Genomic DNA, 16,771 nt, shown 5'->3' with positions numbered 1-16,771 from the left:
GATCTTTACAAACATCTTTTAAAGGAGATCCCCAAGCAGAGATGTCACAGACTTGCTTGCAGGATATTCAAAACATGAGGATCTTTGATCCATGTAGAATTTTCTCCCAACAGATATATGAAAGTTTCTCTATTTCATAACTTGTTGGGTAAATGAAAATAGAATAATATCATATAATACCCATTGGGTTAAAAAAATAGGAGTCTAAAAGTAGGAAGAGTTGGCTAAGATATGGAGAAACAGAAACCCTCAAACACTGCTGGTAAGAATGTATATAGATCCTCTCACATTGGAGAGTAATCTGGCAACATCTAATAAAGCTGAAGATACTCATATTCTCGGATCCAGGGATTCCACCTCTTGATCTATATGTCTGTGAAAATCTTGCACATGCAGACAGTAAAAAAAGTTGTTGTTAGTGTCCCTTGTGTGCATGACAGCATTGTGTGTAATACAGAAAAATTAGAATCAACTTATTTATCATAGGTAAGTGATTAGGAAAATTTTGATCTATCCATAAAATAGAAGACCCTACAGAAATTAAAATGAAAACAAGCACTATAGGGAAAATCATGTACACTCCTCAAAAATATTTTAAGGTTAGCATGCCATTTATATAATTAATAATAATAATATTAATTTATATAAGAAATTCCAGAAGGCTTTAACTGTACCTATAATATTTTCTTTAGTTTTGAAATCATCTAAAACAAATGTAATACAGGATTAAATTTTCTAAAGCCTGGGTGTAAGAGTAATTATTAAAATACTCTATATTCTTGCTTATGCATTTGAAATATTTTATTCTAAGAATGATTACATCAGTGTGAGTTACAGGGTGCTAATTATTCGTTATTCATATATACTATCATTTAGTCTTTTAGCTGAGAGAAGCAGTGTAGCTTTATGATTAAGAATCTGTAGTCAAGCTAAAAATACCTGAGTTCAATTACCAGTTCTGTTTCTCCCCATTTTTGTGACCTTTAGCAAGTTAACTAACATTTTTTTCAGCTTTGGTCTACATGTAAAACAGGGAAAATAATATGCCTTACATTCTGTGGTTGTTAAAAAGTGCTACATGAGGCAATAAATGAAAGTGGCCTCCCTAACCTGTAGAAAGAACTTTAAAATTTTTGACTGATATTTGACATGGGGAACAATTTAATGTATGTTTCATCAGTTCGCTCTTTTATTTTTGGTCATAGCAATCCAATGTATCTTTACAACCTCTTTAGAGAAAAGGTCTCTTTAATCAGGATGTGGCATATATTTTCTCACTTCTTTCAACACACTTTTAATGCCAGCTGTCCATTCATCTCACTGTCCCCCAAAGACAATCTGCTTAGTTCAGCCTAAGAGGCTAGGATCATTCTGTTTCCTCAACCTGTAATATCTTTCCATTCTCTGTGGCTTATCCAAGTCTTATTCTCTTTTTTAGCCTACCTCAGGACCCAGGTCCGTAGTGAAACTTTCCTACATCTTACCACTATATTTTGCTCTAAATAGCCTTGTCTGAACAAAAACACATTACTATTAATAACCAACAATCATTTCTATGTTCTAAATTTTATGGCACTATGATTTTAAATCACTTACCTATTATGTCACTCAGGATATTCAGGTGAAGATGAGCTACTGTGCAGAACAAAGATTATATCTGCTGACTCCAGGCTTTGCATCACTTCACCTGTTAATTACTAAGACCTTTTCCAAAAGTTCATTTTTAAAGATACACCTCACTATTGTTTTTAAATAAATATTTCTTCTATAAAAGACTTTCTTAAAAACTGAAACCCATAAACTGTTTTAATTGCAAGCATGAACTGGCTAGTAATAATAAAAGTGAGCTATTAACTATCTTATGTCTTGTCTGAGCACTGGGTTCAGAAGTTCTATTCTGTCCAGATACAACAGAATTCTGTTGTCTAATAGTGAATAAATGTGTAATAGATAGTTTCCATACAAAAACCTGGAGAAGGTAAAAACAGAAAATTTGTAAATTTATCTATGCTGCATCCCCTAACATCAAGAAATGATCACTCAAACAAAGCGTCCATGCAAGCTGATTGGAAGCTCCTATATAGAAGGATAACAGAAGCCTCTGACTCTCCAAGGGAGACGTGTTCACATTTAAATCAACTTGTAAGCCCATAAAGTAGATACTCGCATCAGTCTCGGAAGAACTAATCCTCTCCATACTCACTGTTTCTCTATCTGTTGGACTCACATGACCAAAAGCCCTGACCTTGGGGAGTTCTATTTGGCCTAGGATCAAAAAGTGGAGGTGATATGGACAAGGGAGAGATGAGAAAACCAGAACCAAAGCCTTTCTTTGTGGTTGCTTAAACCCTGCATATACACTTTGGTTGTAAGGCCCACATGTTAAGCCTGCTTAATTTTATCAATTCTATGTAGGTTAGGACAGACATTACAAATTTCAGCAAGTAGAGAGACCTAAAAATTTCCATTATCAATAAGGACCTAGCCAGGGGCCATTTCTTAAAAATATCTAGTCCTTATTCTGCTTTACATTGTTGTTTGCCTAATCAGTGTGTTTGCTTTATTCTATTTCTAGCTAGTTTGCAATTTACTCAAGGGTAAATCATATCCTTTATTTTACGTTAGCATCATCAATATTGCTAATGTAAAATTAGTTTAAAATGTGTAAATTTTTAAAATCTTTATTTTGTCTATACAACTTTCATTGTAGGAAGAGCATGACAATGTTTAATGTCAAATTAGCCATGTTTCTAATGGCTAATTTGTGATGATTAAGAGTGTGACAGAAGAAAATGAAAAATGAGTGGCTATCAGGTTTAATCCATGTCCCAGTGAAGGCGATAAAGTAAACAGTAAAGAAGAAAAAGGGAATAGGTAAGTCAGGAGGAAGAAAAGAAATAACAGAGAATTTAGTGAACAGAACTGACTACAAAAATGGATTCAGCCAAGTTAGATGTAAACACAGACCAGAAAGCTGAGAAATACTCTTTTGATAAATTCTTCATCTTGAAACAGGAAAAGTGGATCCAATTATGTCTAACATACTCAAGTACAGTTGTACTCTTACAATAAGTGATAAAGATTTGTGAACTATCCTTTCTTTTTTTTTTTTTTTTTTTTTAGATTTCTTTTTTTTTTTTCTTTCTTTTATTATTATTATTATTATTATTATTATTATACTTTAGGTTTTATGGTACATGTGCGCAATGTGCAGGTAAGTTACATATGTATACATGTGCCATGCTGGTGCGCTGCACTGGCCATCAGAGAAATGCAAATCAAAACCACAATGAGATACCATCTCACACCAGTTAGAATGGCAATCATTAAAAAGTCAGGAAACAACAGGTGCTGGAGAGGATGTGGAGAAATAGGAACACTTTTACACTGTTGGTGGGACTGTAAACTAGTTCAACCCTTGTGGAAGTCAGTGTGGCGATTCCTCAGGGATCTAGAACTAGAAATTCCATTTGACCCAGCCATCCCATTACTGGGTATATACCCAAAGAACTATCCTTTCTTTAAAAAATAACAGAGATTCTAATGGAGATGAAGATATGATGTATATAAGAAGGGAATTATTCCTAGAAGGACTATTGGAATACAAACACCAGGCATAATAGGCTTTTCTCAAAGTCCATAGATTAGAATTATGGCGAAGATAATAAGATAAGAAAATTCACTTTTGGGGAGCCACAAGCATTCTGAACTGAGATCGCTTAGCCTTGGGATACTGAACAGAGCCACCCACAACTGAAAAAATCTAAAACTTACTTGAGAAGCTATACAAAGGTGAATTACATAACTATGCAGTTTTCCAGTCCTTTTCTCTTATTTTTAGATTGTAACTTATGATTCCTCTTTTCATGTGATTCAGGGTGTGATGATATTTACAACTGTCTGTTATGGAAGGAGCAGAAAGAAGTGCCAAATGATTATAGTTCTAAGCACTCAAAGAAGCTTCACCCACCTCTGTCTTCACCTCATTTTGAGTCTCTGGTTTTGGCAGAAGAATAATGAAAAATCATTAAATTAGTATGGTGTTGTTAAAAAAAATTATTAAAAGATAAGGAATTTTGATTCTAACGTATGTAGAGGTCCTAAATACACCTATTCCCTGGTGCCCAATGGGTCTAAAACTTTAGAGAAGAGATGTTGATGAAAGGGGAACTCAAGGACACCAGAAAATAGACCCACCTCCTTCTCAAGAATGTTAACATTACCTACATTCAGTGATAGTGTCCATGAGCTTCCCTAGGAGTAGCAGGGTTCCGTCTTTGGCATGGCTTCCGGTAAAGTTATCAAGCTTGCCTCCATATTAAAGGAGGCCAGTGACACCAACAAAACAGAACTTTCCATGGCCCTGAATTTTTACAAAGTCTCTACATGTAGTATACCAGGGATGACTGGCAAACGAAAGGGATAGAATGTACAGAAGTTAACAAATATGACAAATTGTGATAATTTAGGTAGGAACATAATCAAAGAAAGTAGTAAAGATGGAATGGAGGATGTGGTAAAATAAATTCGTTTCATACCAGGAAAATATTTTTTTCCTGTAGACTCTTAGGGGTTAGTAATTTTTCTGAGTAGAATTACAATATGATAAAAGTGGCATTTTTAAATGTTTAATTTATTGTTGATGATATATAGTACAAATTGATAATTATGTTTTAAATCACATAATTTATAAGACTATAACCTATTTTCAGTAGGACCTTTATACACGTCAACTTTTGTTCCTTATGAGCCTGGAATTCATCCACAAATGTTAAACTTCCAAAGGATTTGTTTTTATGATATTCTTACCTGTGCGGTCTCAAATTGCATATCACCAATGATACTTGTACTTAATAGTATTAAAATTATTGACTTTAGTTTTATGAGATTATTACAAAGTGTTTCAGATTATATTGACCTGGCATAAAGATTAATGAGGATAAGGACAGATACATAAATAGACATAAATATGCATATATATGGATATATCACTTAAGTTCCTTATAAGTGAAAGAATTCAATTATGTATGTATTTGTTTTATAGTGCTGCTTCTCAAAACTTGGATAAAAAGTCAAGAGACGTTTTGGCAAAGTTAAATAATAGTGATTATGAATATCTCTTTTTCTGATCTAATGACAGTTTCTCCCTTAGCTTTGGAATATTTCATAACTGAGTCTTTGAGGGAAAACTCTTAATTTGAAGAAAATGTCCTTTTCTTATTTAAGATTGCTTGGTAAGTCAACCAATCCAGACACTGTAAGGATGATATGATGTCCTTTATTTGTTACATAATGGCATACATGTGTGGCAATGAATTCATCTTTTCTAAATTTCAAGTTTTGTTTCAGTAGATAAAAGTCTGATTTGGGCAATGTTCCCAGAAGCTCCTTTGGGGAAAGTGACACATTTCAAAACTGCAGAATTCCAGTTGTATTTGGTTAAAATAATTATTTTGAAATGGCGGTTTCCTGTGTCTGTGTTTAAAGAATTGTTCTGTGTACATGAGCTGGTATTTGAGAGATGACAAATTATGTGGACCCCAGGATGTATAAAGCTGCAGCTAATAATTAGCATAGGTGTTGAGTCCTAACATCAGCCAAATGTATCCTATGACCTTATTTGACTTTAGGACACTACTCTGCTTATTAAAGATAACATAAACCAGATACCTAGGAAGCACAGCTGGATCTAGGACAAATATGGCACTGAAAAATATCTACTTCTATCCTGAAGTGGAAAGTAATCTCTTCTTAAAACTAAAAGCCTCTTATAGCAGTAAGATGTATAATTATATTGTGGTCTTAGTGCTGTATCCACTTCCACAAATGAGTTAAGCGAAACAGGAATGACTCTAGACTGAATATGATAAGTGAGAAAGATATAATTGTCTTTTTACATGACACCAGCATTTTTCACAGAAAAAAAATATTGAAATATTTGTCAAAGATAAACAATGTTAGTTTAAATTCAGTGTTTGGCCCAAAATTGTTTTCTTTAAAGTTATGTGTAGAGTGTGACATTTCCCTGGTAAAGTGGAATCTTCATATTAGAAACGCCCTTAAAGGCTTTTACTACACATATATAAACATCACTTAGAATGTATTATTAAACTTTGAACTCTTAACAGGTTCCAAATAAAACAAAAATGGCAAAGCATTAGATTCATTTCTATATCTACTTAATCAAAATTCAGTTAAAATTATATTCTCTATTGCCAAGGGAAAAATGATGGTAAAGGAAAAAGTGAAAAGAATGGGTGACTCATGATGTCTTAATGAACTGTTGGCTCCTTAGACATAGTTTTAAAAAAATGCAGCTAAGAGGAGGTTGATACCAAACTTCATAGTATTAACAGTGTTTAGTCTTCTCGTTATGGATTCTGTTCCAACATTAGTGATGTTTTTCAACTACAAAATAAAGACACTATGGACACTGAAAAAGAAAAAGAAAACTTTAAATAATTTTAACTTTTCTGTTTGAAATAGTAAGCAAAATTATTATATTATATTATATACATCCTTCTCTATTTCATACAATTAATACAATGAAAATCTTAACTTCACTCAAAAGATTTTTTTCACCAAGCTCAACCTCAGCATCAATTCTCACCAAAGTGTGGATTACACATGAAGATCAAGCTTTTTTGTTTGTTTGTTTGTTTGTTTGTTTTGAGACAGGATCTCTCTGTCACCCAGGCTGGAGTGCAGTGGGGTGATTTCAGCTCACTACAACCTTCCTCTCTCGGGTTCAAGCGAGTCTTCTGCCTCAGCCTCCCAAGTAGCTGGGATTACAGGCATATACCACCATGCCTGGCTAGTATTTGTTTTTAGTAGAGATAGGGTTTCACCACGTTGGCCAGGCTGGTCTTGAACTCCTGGCCTCAAGCAATCCGTTCACCTAGGCCTCCCAAAATGCTAGGATTACAGGCATGAGCCACCACACCTGGCCAAAATCATGCTTTTAAGTACATATCTATTCAACTTTAAGAGTTTTATAATTTATTTTAAAAAAATACACCTTGTTTCAAATCCAATAAATTTGGCCTTCATGATTTTATGGCTGCCAAAATTAATTTGGGTTGTGTCTTTTCCATTCTGTACTATAGCTGTTTAAAATACGTTTCTCTTTCCAACCTTTCTGCTACTGGTGTCTCTGGAAAAGGTCAATAGATATCAGTATAAAACCTTGTCAGTACGGGCTAAAATTATTCTGTCTTTTGTCCTCTCAATAAGCCCTAATAGTGACAGGGAAGTCTATTTATTAGTAAAATTCCAAATGGAGATATTTTGGTGAACTTTTTACACATGACTCCAATTAGAACACATTCAATTTAGAGTAAAACTTTGTATGAGTGAAAGGTGTCATGAACATTATGGTGATCAAGCAAGCATTTGTTGACTATCTTTTATGTGCCTTGCCTTGAAGGAATCACAAAATGAGTAAGATATAGTCACTGCTGTCTGGGGACCAAAATATTCTACAGACCTAACAGAGGTAAAAATAGTTTTAAAATAACAATGTTAATTTTATTAAAGAGTGTTTTTACCTATAATTCCCAAACATTTTAGACATGGCAATAGCAAGATTTTTTTCTGTTTCTATTAATATTTAGATATATTTTAAACATCCCTAATAGTGGAAAAAAATAGTGGTCATCATTTGTTCATTTTAACATATCTTTCAAATTATTGGAAAAGCCAAGGAGAGTTTTTATTTGACTTTATTTGTTTCTCTTTACCATTCATCTCCCAGAATTAAGACATTAATTTTAATGGGAATACCCTACTAAACACCAACTCACCTCACTAAATAGCATCTCAAAAGAGTATTAACAGTTTATCCTCTTTCATTAACATTTAAATTTATAAATGTAAGCTTTGATTTTTAAACATTTCTTGAAATCACTTAAGTGAAAACATGCCAAGAGATTTTGGTCCTTAACACAAATTATAATGCCAATAAAAACTACCAATGTGTTAACTAGAAAACCCTGTTAGAAATGATTACCATATGAATCCCATGTTAGATATATATCCACATTGTGGAACCTGGATCACTGAAACTTCTTGAACTGGATAAAGATTAGGATTATTTTTCCCCTCTTTTTTATCATGAGATGAACTTTTAATTGTACATAGATTTGTTAGCTTTATTCAGAGCAAAATAAGCCCATGTTTCCAACTGCATTTTTTATGTTAGCCAGTAAATTATTTTTCCTTAGGGAGATCATGTGCAATATTCGTTGCTTAAATAATCAGTAGTTAAAACACCAAACAATTACTATGTGTCACAGACTGTGCCAAGCATACTTTGTGGATTATTTCATTGAAATCTTACAACCAGCCTATTTTTAGGTAGCATTTCTCTTCCTATTCTAAATGTGAAGAAACTAGGACTTAGCAAGTTTAGGTAACTTGTCTATGGTTCAAGCTAACAGATAGCAGACCCAGGATTGGAACCCAGGCCACCTGAGCACTGAGCTAACACTCCTAACCACTATAATACAATACTTCCCCAATGAAATGAGCATCCCTTTAATTTAATAAGCATTGACTATTTGCCAATATATCATGCAGGAGTAGGTATTGTTCTTATTTCATTACAAAAGAGGTATTGCTTACTTTGTGTATACAATTGCTATAGACTCTAACCAATCCAGGTAAATTGGTGAAAGATTCCTTGGAATAATTTTTAAAAACAAAGATTTAGTTGAGAAAAACAGATCCTACATTATATAAATCTATATTTTATAGTTTTATAATATATAATTGAAATACAAATGTACACACATCATAACATTTTTGAAAATAGGCTGTGATTCTGTTCTGAATCATAAGTTAATGGCTGGAGAAGCTTGTAAAATGACTTTTCTGCTCCCTAATGGAGACTCCTTAGTGATAGCTATTTCTACACTATGCCCAGACCCACTTCAGTACAACACACTACCCCATGGCTCATTGTAATCATTGCCAGTGCACACAGATCTAGTTATTCTGTTACATGAAACTTCATATACTAACTACAGTGAGGTATCATTCTACCGCTTTGTGACTGCTCTAACTTAAGTCGTTAAATACAGACTTCAGTGATTTCTGTTCCTGTTCAAAAAGCCATAAAAGTGCAATAGCTTCCAGAGGTATTGCTGTTATCCACCTTAAGTCTTGAATAATACTTATTGCAAAAATACTTCTTTGTATAATTGCAGTGAAACAAGTTTTTTAATCTTCTTGGGTAAGGGATGTAAGAGAACAAATTCCACATTGAACACTACCTGAGAGTTCCTCAGCACTCACAGCTCAGGTACCATGACTACCTGATTGTGATAATCAGTTGTAAGATTTGTCACAAGCAGTGTGTAATTTTTAACAGTGAAAGTTCTCAGAGAGTCCTTTCCTAATCATTCTAGCTGACACTCTTCCCTTCATTCAGTTTGCAAACTCTGGAGTATTTATTTGCTTAATTTCTGTGCATCTGTTCCATGGGACTACACTCTACTAGGTAGGAACCTGGCTAGCCCCTTAGTAGTATACTCCTAGTGCTCAACAGAGTGCCCTTTCTCTAACAGTGTTTGTGGAATAAAGAAAGAAAGAATAAATCTTGTGCCTTCTAGTTCTACCTTTCACAGTGAAGCCACAGTTGCATTTTTGAAATGCAAATCTAATCCTTTGGATTTTTCTTTAAACTTTCCAATGGTTTCCTACTTTCTAAGGTTGAAGCTTTAAACTTTTAGAAAAATATGTAAAATCTTTCATTACTGCCTATCCTTTTCTCCCAGCTCTGCACTCAACTTCTGCTCCATGATTACAGAAACACTGGTGATTCCCCCAAGACTTTGAACATGCTATCCCATATACCTTGAAAGTTCTCCTTTCCACCCAGCCCTTAGCCTCTGACATGTGACTAGCAGATATCTACTCCCTCTTTAATAGGTCATTTAATAGTTCTGTGCTAATCCTCAAGGACCTCTTCCCCAATACTTTGTCTTCCCGAATACTCCCAAGTAGAATTACATTATCCTTTGCCTATGTTCTCGCTGCATTTTGTTCATTCTCTCATTATAACAATTATTATATTACATTCATTGTTTATTTTGGCTTCTGGCTTCCTACTGGACTATAGTCACCTTAAGATCAGGAATGAATTTCATCTATGTATTTTCAGTTTTTAACAGAGAGCCTACATCAAAGAAGGCCCTCTATCTATGAAAATGTAGTTAGTGAGTCAGTGAATGAATGAAGGGATAAATGAATGCCTCATTGTTACTTAGTGCCTAGGCTAGGATAGATGAAAAAATCTTTCTTTACTAATTTTTCTCTGTAGGATGGAAATAAACTCAACCTAACTCAGAGTATTATTCTAAGAAGTGAATTTAAATGCACCCTCTAAATTGAATGTACTACAAATGCTTGTTCAAGACATTTACATATTAAAGGCAATTTATAGACATGAATTCAGCTTAGAATTCTAAATCAGAGAGCTTGCAAACAGTATTATTTTTAATTGTTCATCACACTACACAATACAGAAATGATTCTATTTTTTCTTCCAGAAAACATGCTACAAAACACAGTGAAGCTTTATCACATCTCACTATTCTTGGTTCCATGCTGGGGAACTGCCACATATTAATACTTCAGTTAGAAAATCTTCTGGGATGGGATTTAAGATAAATTCCTCATCTACTAACTCCTTTAAGAAAACTGATACTAAAGGGTCATTGAATTTTACAGCTGGAGGGGTCTTTAAAGAGAAGGGCAAGCTTCCAGTATTCTTTCTTAAAGACATTCCAGAATTTGAAGGAAAAAACCCAAAGATTGTTTCTTTTATCTTAGGCAAGGAGTGGTGAATGTAAATACCCTGTGAGAATTAAACTGTGAGAATTAATTATATCAAGTTCCTTATCACAACTATCAACTTATCTATACAAAAATGACTTTGTGGTACTGTAGCAACATATTTCTCCATTATTCCCATAACAAAATGGCCTCAAAAAAGGAAATTACACTCACTGTGTTTTTGAGCTGTGCAGCACAAACATGAAAGTGTAATAGATTTTCATGGCGCTTAAAAGCAAAGGTCAGAAAAGACATTTTTTTCCCCTTGGAAAAAAGTCCTAAAACATTCTTCCATTCAATAGAATAATCTGCCCTTAATGCTGATTTTTTAACTAAATGCTCTTGAGGGGCTAGTGGTGAATGACAATACTAATAATGATTAGCCTAATCAAAATGCAAGTCCATTTCTCCAGTGTAGACATTAAGGGAAATGAAAAACTTCTTCACAGAAGAAAATCTTGTATTGTTCTCTAGAAAAATCTGAATTTAGAAAATAAATAAATAATGCAGAGTGTTTCTATTCAAGAGAGTTCTCTGAAATAGCACATGGGTTTTTTTTTTTCATTTGATGAAAAGCAGTGTCATTATGGACCTTGCCTTTAGTTAAATTAGTCCAATTCTGTGGGGTTGTTTTTCTCTAATGGTTTGAAAATTATACTATGTTATTTACAATGTTCTAGTGATTATCCTTAAATATTTAACAATCATATTTAAATATAGAATTTTCCTACCAAAACCCCCTGAAGACCTTTCCATGAAAAACAACTAAAATTCTAGATTAAATAAATAGAAAATATGTTTAATTCTTCATTAAGATAGCACAGAAATAAGCATCTATCAAAATTGATATGATTTCACTTGGGATGAGGATGTAAAAAGCCACAAGAGAATGCTGCTTTCACACTAATAATGAGGGAAAGACAGATCATCAACAAAATCATAATTTTTCTAGAGCCTTTCAGACAGCTGAGGTCTCCAGGCAACCAAGAAAACTGAATTCCATAGAATGACAAGCCTATAAAAGGAGAGACAGTGCACACAAGTCATTTCACTTATGTCAGGGCACAGGAGAAAGTGGTGGCCATCAAACACACAGACAAAAATAAATGGGCTAAAATGTTAACAAATTGTCAAAGAACTAGAATGTCAGTGGTAATACTCGATGTCCCCAGAAACAGGGGTTTCTGCACTGACTCATAAGCTCTTTTCCATGCCCTTCCCCCACCACCCAAGTGCTCATAAAAAAGACTGGTGCAAGAAAGGAAATGGGAGAGTACCCTCCCTGCTAAGCTTCTTTGCACTTTTTATTCTATAAATGAAAAATTTTAAGTCATTTTAAGTCATTTGAGGAAGAGCAGCAAACTCTCTCATTCCCCAGAACCTAGGTAAAAATCTATTGTTTGGGTACATGTGTAGAATGAAAACTCACTGCCACTAGCACTGGGGCAGAAATAGTCATCAGCTTCAGGACACAAGCTAAGGTCCTTTGCTGCTGGGAGATGTATATAAGCAAAAACTCTATGCCCATTGGGAAAGGACAGAAAATCTTCTTGACTCCAGGATCCAAAACCAATAGCAAGCATAATCAGCTAACACTATGTTCTCTCTCATAATCTCATGAGAACAGTCTGTTCTCATGCTGCTAATAAAGACATACTTAAGACTGGGTAATTTACAAAGAAAAAGAGGTTTAATAAACTCACAGTTCCACATGGCTGAGAGGCCTCACAGTCATGGCAGAAGGCAAATGAGAAGCAAAGTCATGTCTTACATGGCGGCAGTAAATAGAGAGCGTGTGCAGGGAAACTCTCCCTTATAAAACCATCAGATCTCATAAGCCTTATTCACTATCACAAGAACAGTACAGGAAAGACCCATCCCTATGATTCAATTACCTCCCACCAGGTCATTCCATGACATGTGGGAATTGTGGGAGCTACAATTTAAGATGAGATTTAGGTTGGGAAACCACCAAACCATATCACACTAGATAAGGGGCAAAAAAATTATCCCTGCCCTAGATCAACCACAAACACAATACAGAGTTCAGCTACCATGAGAGGGAGGGGGAAGGAATGCAAGCAAATCTCCACCTTTGAGGCCTAGGAGCACAGAGCTTTCCAAATATTGAAGATAGACAAGAAAAGAGAGGGGGCAGGGGAGGAGGAAACAAGACCTAATTCTTAACATAAGACTAATACCAAGTAATAAGCAATAGCAGTCTACTGCTAGAGAAAGAACAAGAGCATCAACCAAGTCTCTACTCCTCGGCTCAAATGTGAAGAAATTTCTAAAGATGAGAGTTGAGTAAAAACACTGATCAAAACACAAGGTAACCCCTGCCAACCACTGGAGAAATGTGAAGCCTGTGATACACTGAAGGCGAATTCCAATATTACAACAATAAAACCAAAACTCTGCTCAACTGATGATTTCTTTGATTCATACTAATGTTCTGACAGAAGAAGAGGCATTTCCACCATAAATATTGTTACCCTAAGGTTCTACTATTCTATACATAATGTCAGCATTTAATAAAAAATTATAAGGCAAACAAAAAATGCAAGAACAATGACTCATTGGAAAGAGATAAAGCAGTCAATAGAACCAGACTTAGAATTGATCCATAAGTTGGCATTATCAGACAAGATTTAAAAGTAAACTTAATATAATAGATATGTTAAAGGATCTAGAGGACATGATGGACCACATGCATGAACAGAGAGTGGATTTGGAATGGAAACTATAAGGAATGGAATGGAAACTATAAGAATTAATGATAGCAGATTTCATCAGAGGAATGGAAACTGTAAGAATTAGTCTAATGAAAATGCTAAAAAAAATTTAAATCCCATGGTAACAGAGACAAAAAATTCCTTTGATGTTCTCATTACAAGACTGGAAACAAGGATTGAGTAAATTTGAAGATAAAGCAAAATAAATTATTGAAACTGAAATAAGAAGAGGAAAACAAACATGAAAAAATACAGAATAGAGAAATTAAGAGCTGTGGGAAAATATCAGACTAACATACATTCCAAAAACAAAACAAAATAAAACTGGAAATACTATAGCCAAACTGCTGAAAATAAAAGATAAAGAGGAAACCATGAAGTCAGAGACAAACAAAGATAAGATTGACCACAGATTTCTTATCTCAAGATAAGAAACTAAGCCAGTCAGAATACAATGACATAACATCTTCAAAGTGCTGAAAGAGAAAAACCTCTTGATTCTGAATTCCATTCCCAGTAAAAGTGTTCTTCAAAAAGAATAGCAAAATAAAGTACTTTTTTAAGGTAAATTAAAGAAGAATTCATTGTCAGCATGCATATACAATAAGAAATGTTAAAGGAAATTCTTCAAACAGAAGAAATATACCAAATGGAAATTTGGTTACACAGAAAGAAGTGAAAAGCACTGGAAACAGTAAAGTAAGGGCAAGCATAAAATATTTGTTTTCTTATTTTCAATCACTGTAAAGATAATTGGCTGTCTAAAGCAAAAAAAATAGTAACATGATAGTGGGTTTATACAATGTGCAAAAGTAAGATGAATGACAATTGTAGCACAAAAATGAAAGGGAGCAATGTAACATATGTTATAATCTGCTTAAACTGTACACTAATTGGTACAGTAATATTTGGAGATTATCTCTGATAAGTTACAGATATCCATTGCAAATCCTAGGAAAGTCACTAGAAAATAAGGGTATTACTAATATGCTTCCAATAGTGGAAATAAAAATAAATAATAAAAATAATGAAAGAGAAAGAAAAAAGCAAATGACAGACGGGATAAATAGACAATCACCACCAGCATGGTAGATTTAATTTCAAAAAATTAAATAACAGCAATTACAGTAAATTCTAATGATCAAAAAATACCAATTAAAAGGCAGAGATTGTCAGATTCGATTATAGATAAGGACGGCAGGTTAAGTAAGAACAAACTAAAGAAATTGGAAAACATTTCAAATATGAAGTCATAGAAAGGTTAAAAGTAAAAGGATGAAAACTATATGTCATGGAAGCAATATGCAAAAGAAAACTGAGTGGCTTTATTAATGTCAGATAAAAATAGACTTCAGAACTAGGAATATTACCAGGACATACATAATTATAATTTTTACAGAGGACATAACATTCCTAAATGTTTATATGTACATAAAAATAAAATTTCATAATACAGGAAGGAATAAGTGATAGAACTGAAAGGAAAAAATTGACCAATCAGCAGTTACAGTGGGAGATTCAATACTCTTCTCTAAGTAAGTGGCAGAAAAAGTAGATGAAAATGTATAAAAATATAGAAGACCTAAAGAACATTATCAGCTAAGTCAACCTAGTTGATGTTCGTAGAGTACCCTTCTAGTAAGAGCAGAATTCACATTTTCAGATGCAATGGAATATTCACCAAAATAGACTATATTTTCGGCCATGAAACAAACTGCAATAAGTTGAAAAGAGTTAATATCATACAAGACATATTTTCAGACAACAAAGGAATGAAACCACAAGTAAATAACAGAATCATATGTGAAAGTCCTCCCTAAATATTTAGAAATTAAACAACACACGTGGGTCAAAGCACTCCATGGCTCAAAAATAAAACGTTTAGAATATAATGTAAGTAGAAACCCAATATATCAAACTTGTGGGCTGCAATAAAAGAATAAATTTATAGTATTAAATGCTCGTGTCAGAAAAGAAAAATTGCTTAAATAATTAATCTAAGTTTTTATCTTGAGATAAAAGAGCAAAATAAATTCAAAACAAGTACAAGAGCAGAAATAAAAATAAAAGCAGAAAAACCAATGAAATACAAAAAAGAAAAACCATGGAAAACTCAGTGAATCATATTGTGGCAAAAAATAATTTGTTTTTAATATCATAGTGCTTAAATCAAGTTTGCACTTTACTGTTGAAAGCAAGACTATAAAATGACATAACATTAATGTATTATTTTAATTTTCACTTATACTAGAATGTGCTATTCCTGCAAGACATACTTTGCAGCAATGTCTACTGACATTTTTCCAAACAATTATTTTAAATTGCCTCCAGATAACTTATCTTTTATCAGCTTCTTTCCACTGTTTTTATAATTACAATGTATAATACAAAAATAAATATGGCATCCACCATGTTTTATTCATAGACAAATTGGAATTTATCTATCATTTGGTCATCTCCTTTTGTCTTGATTCATTTAAGTTTTTTCCTTCACCCTCCTTTAGCCTTTTTACTTTCCTTTTTCTCTCTCTACTTTCAAGTACTTCCTCTCAAGTAGTTCTGAAGTTGACTCTTTCTTGGCTCTGAAATTATAATACAGCATCATGAAAATAAAAGGGTGCTGGTGCCTAGGTTTCTCCTTTACTAGTTCAGAGAATTTCTCTGAGCAGTCAACTGTTAATACCTCTGATAATTATTTACATTTAGAATTCACTGTCAAGAAACAACTGTAACCATTGTCTACAAAGATTGATGCTGTGTACCTGAGCAAAGCAAAGCAAGTGTGCATATTGGCTCTTTTTCCAAAGGCACTGGAATTTTCAAGATATTTTCTTTCTCAAAGGAAGACATACATATAATACATGTGACCAAGAAACATATTTAAAAAGTTCAACATCACTAATCATTAGAGAAATGCAAATCAAAACCACAATGAGATACCATCTCACACCAGTCAGAATGGCTGTCATTAAAAAGTCAAAAAATAACATTAAAAAGTCAAAAAAGGTTGTGGAGAAAAAGGAACACTTACATACTGTTGGTGGGAGTGTAAATTAGTTAAATCATTGTGGAAGACGTGTGGTGATTCCTCAAATACCTAAAAAGCAGAAATTCTGTTTGACCCAGCAATCACATTACTGGGAATATACTGAATTCCAGAAATTCTGTTTCACCTAGCTATCCCATTGCTGAGAATATAT

This window comes from Pongo pygmaeus, chromosome 6 (genome assembly GCF_028885625.2).
Source record: "Pongo pygmaeus isolate AG05252 chromosome 6, NHGRI_mPonPyg2-v2.0_pri, whole genome shotgun sequence".
Lineage (NCBI taxonomy): Eukaryota > Metazoa > Chordata > Mammalia > Primates > Hominidae > Pongo > Pongo pygmaeus.
This window is presented reverse-complemented; position numbering follows the sequence as displayed.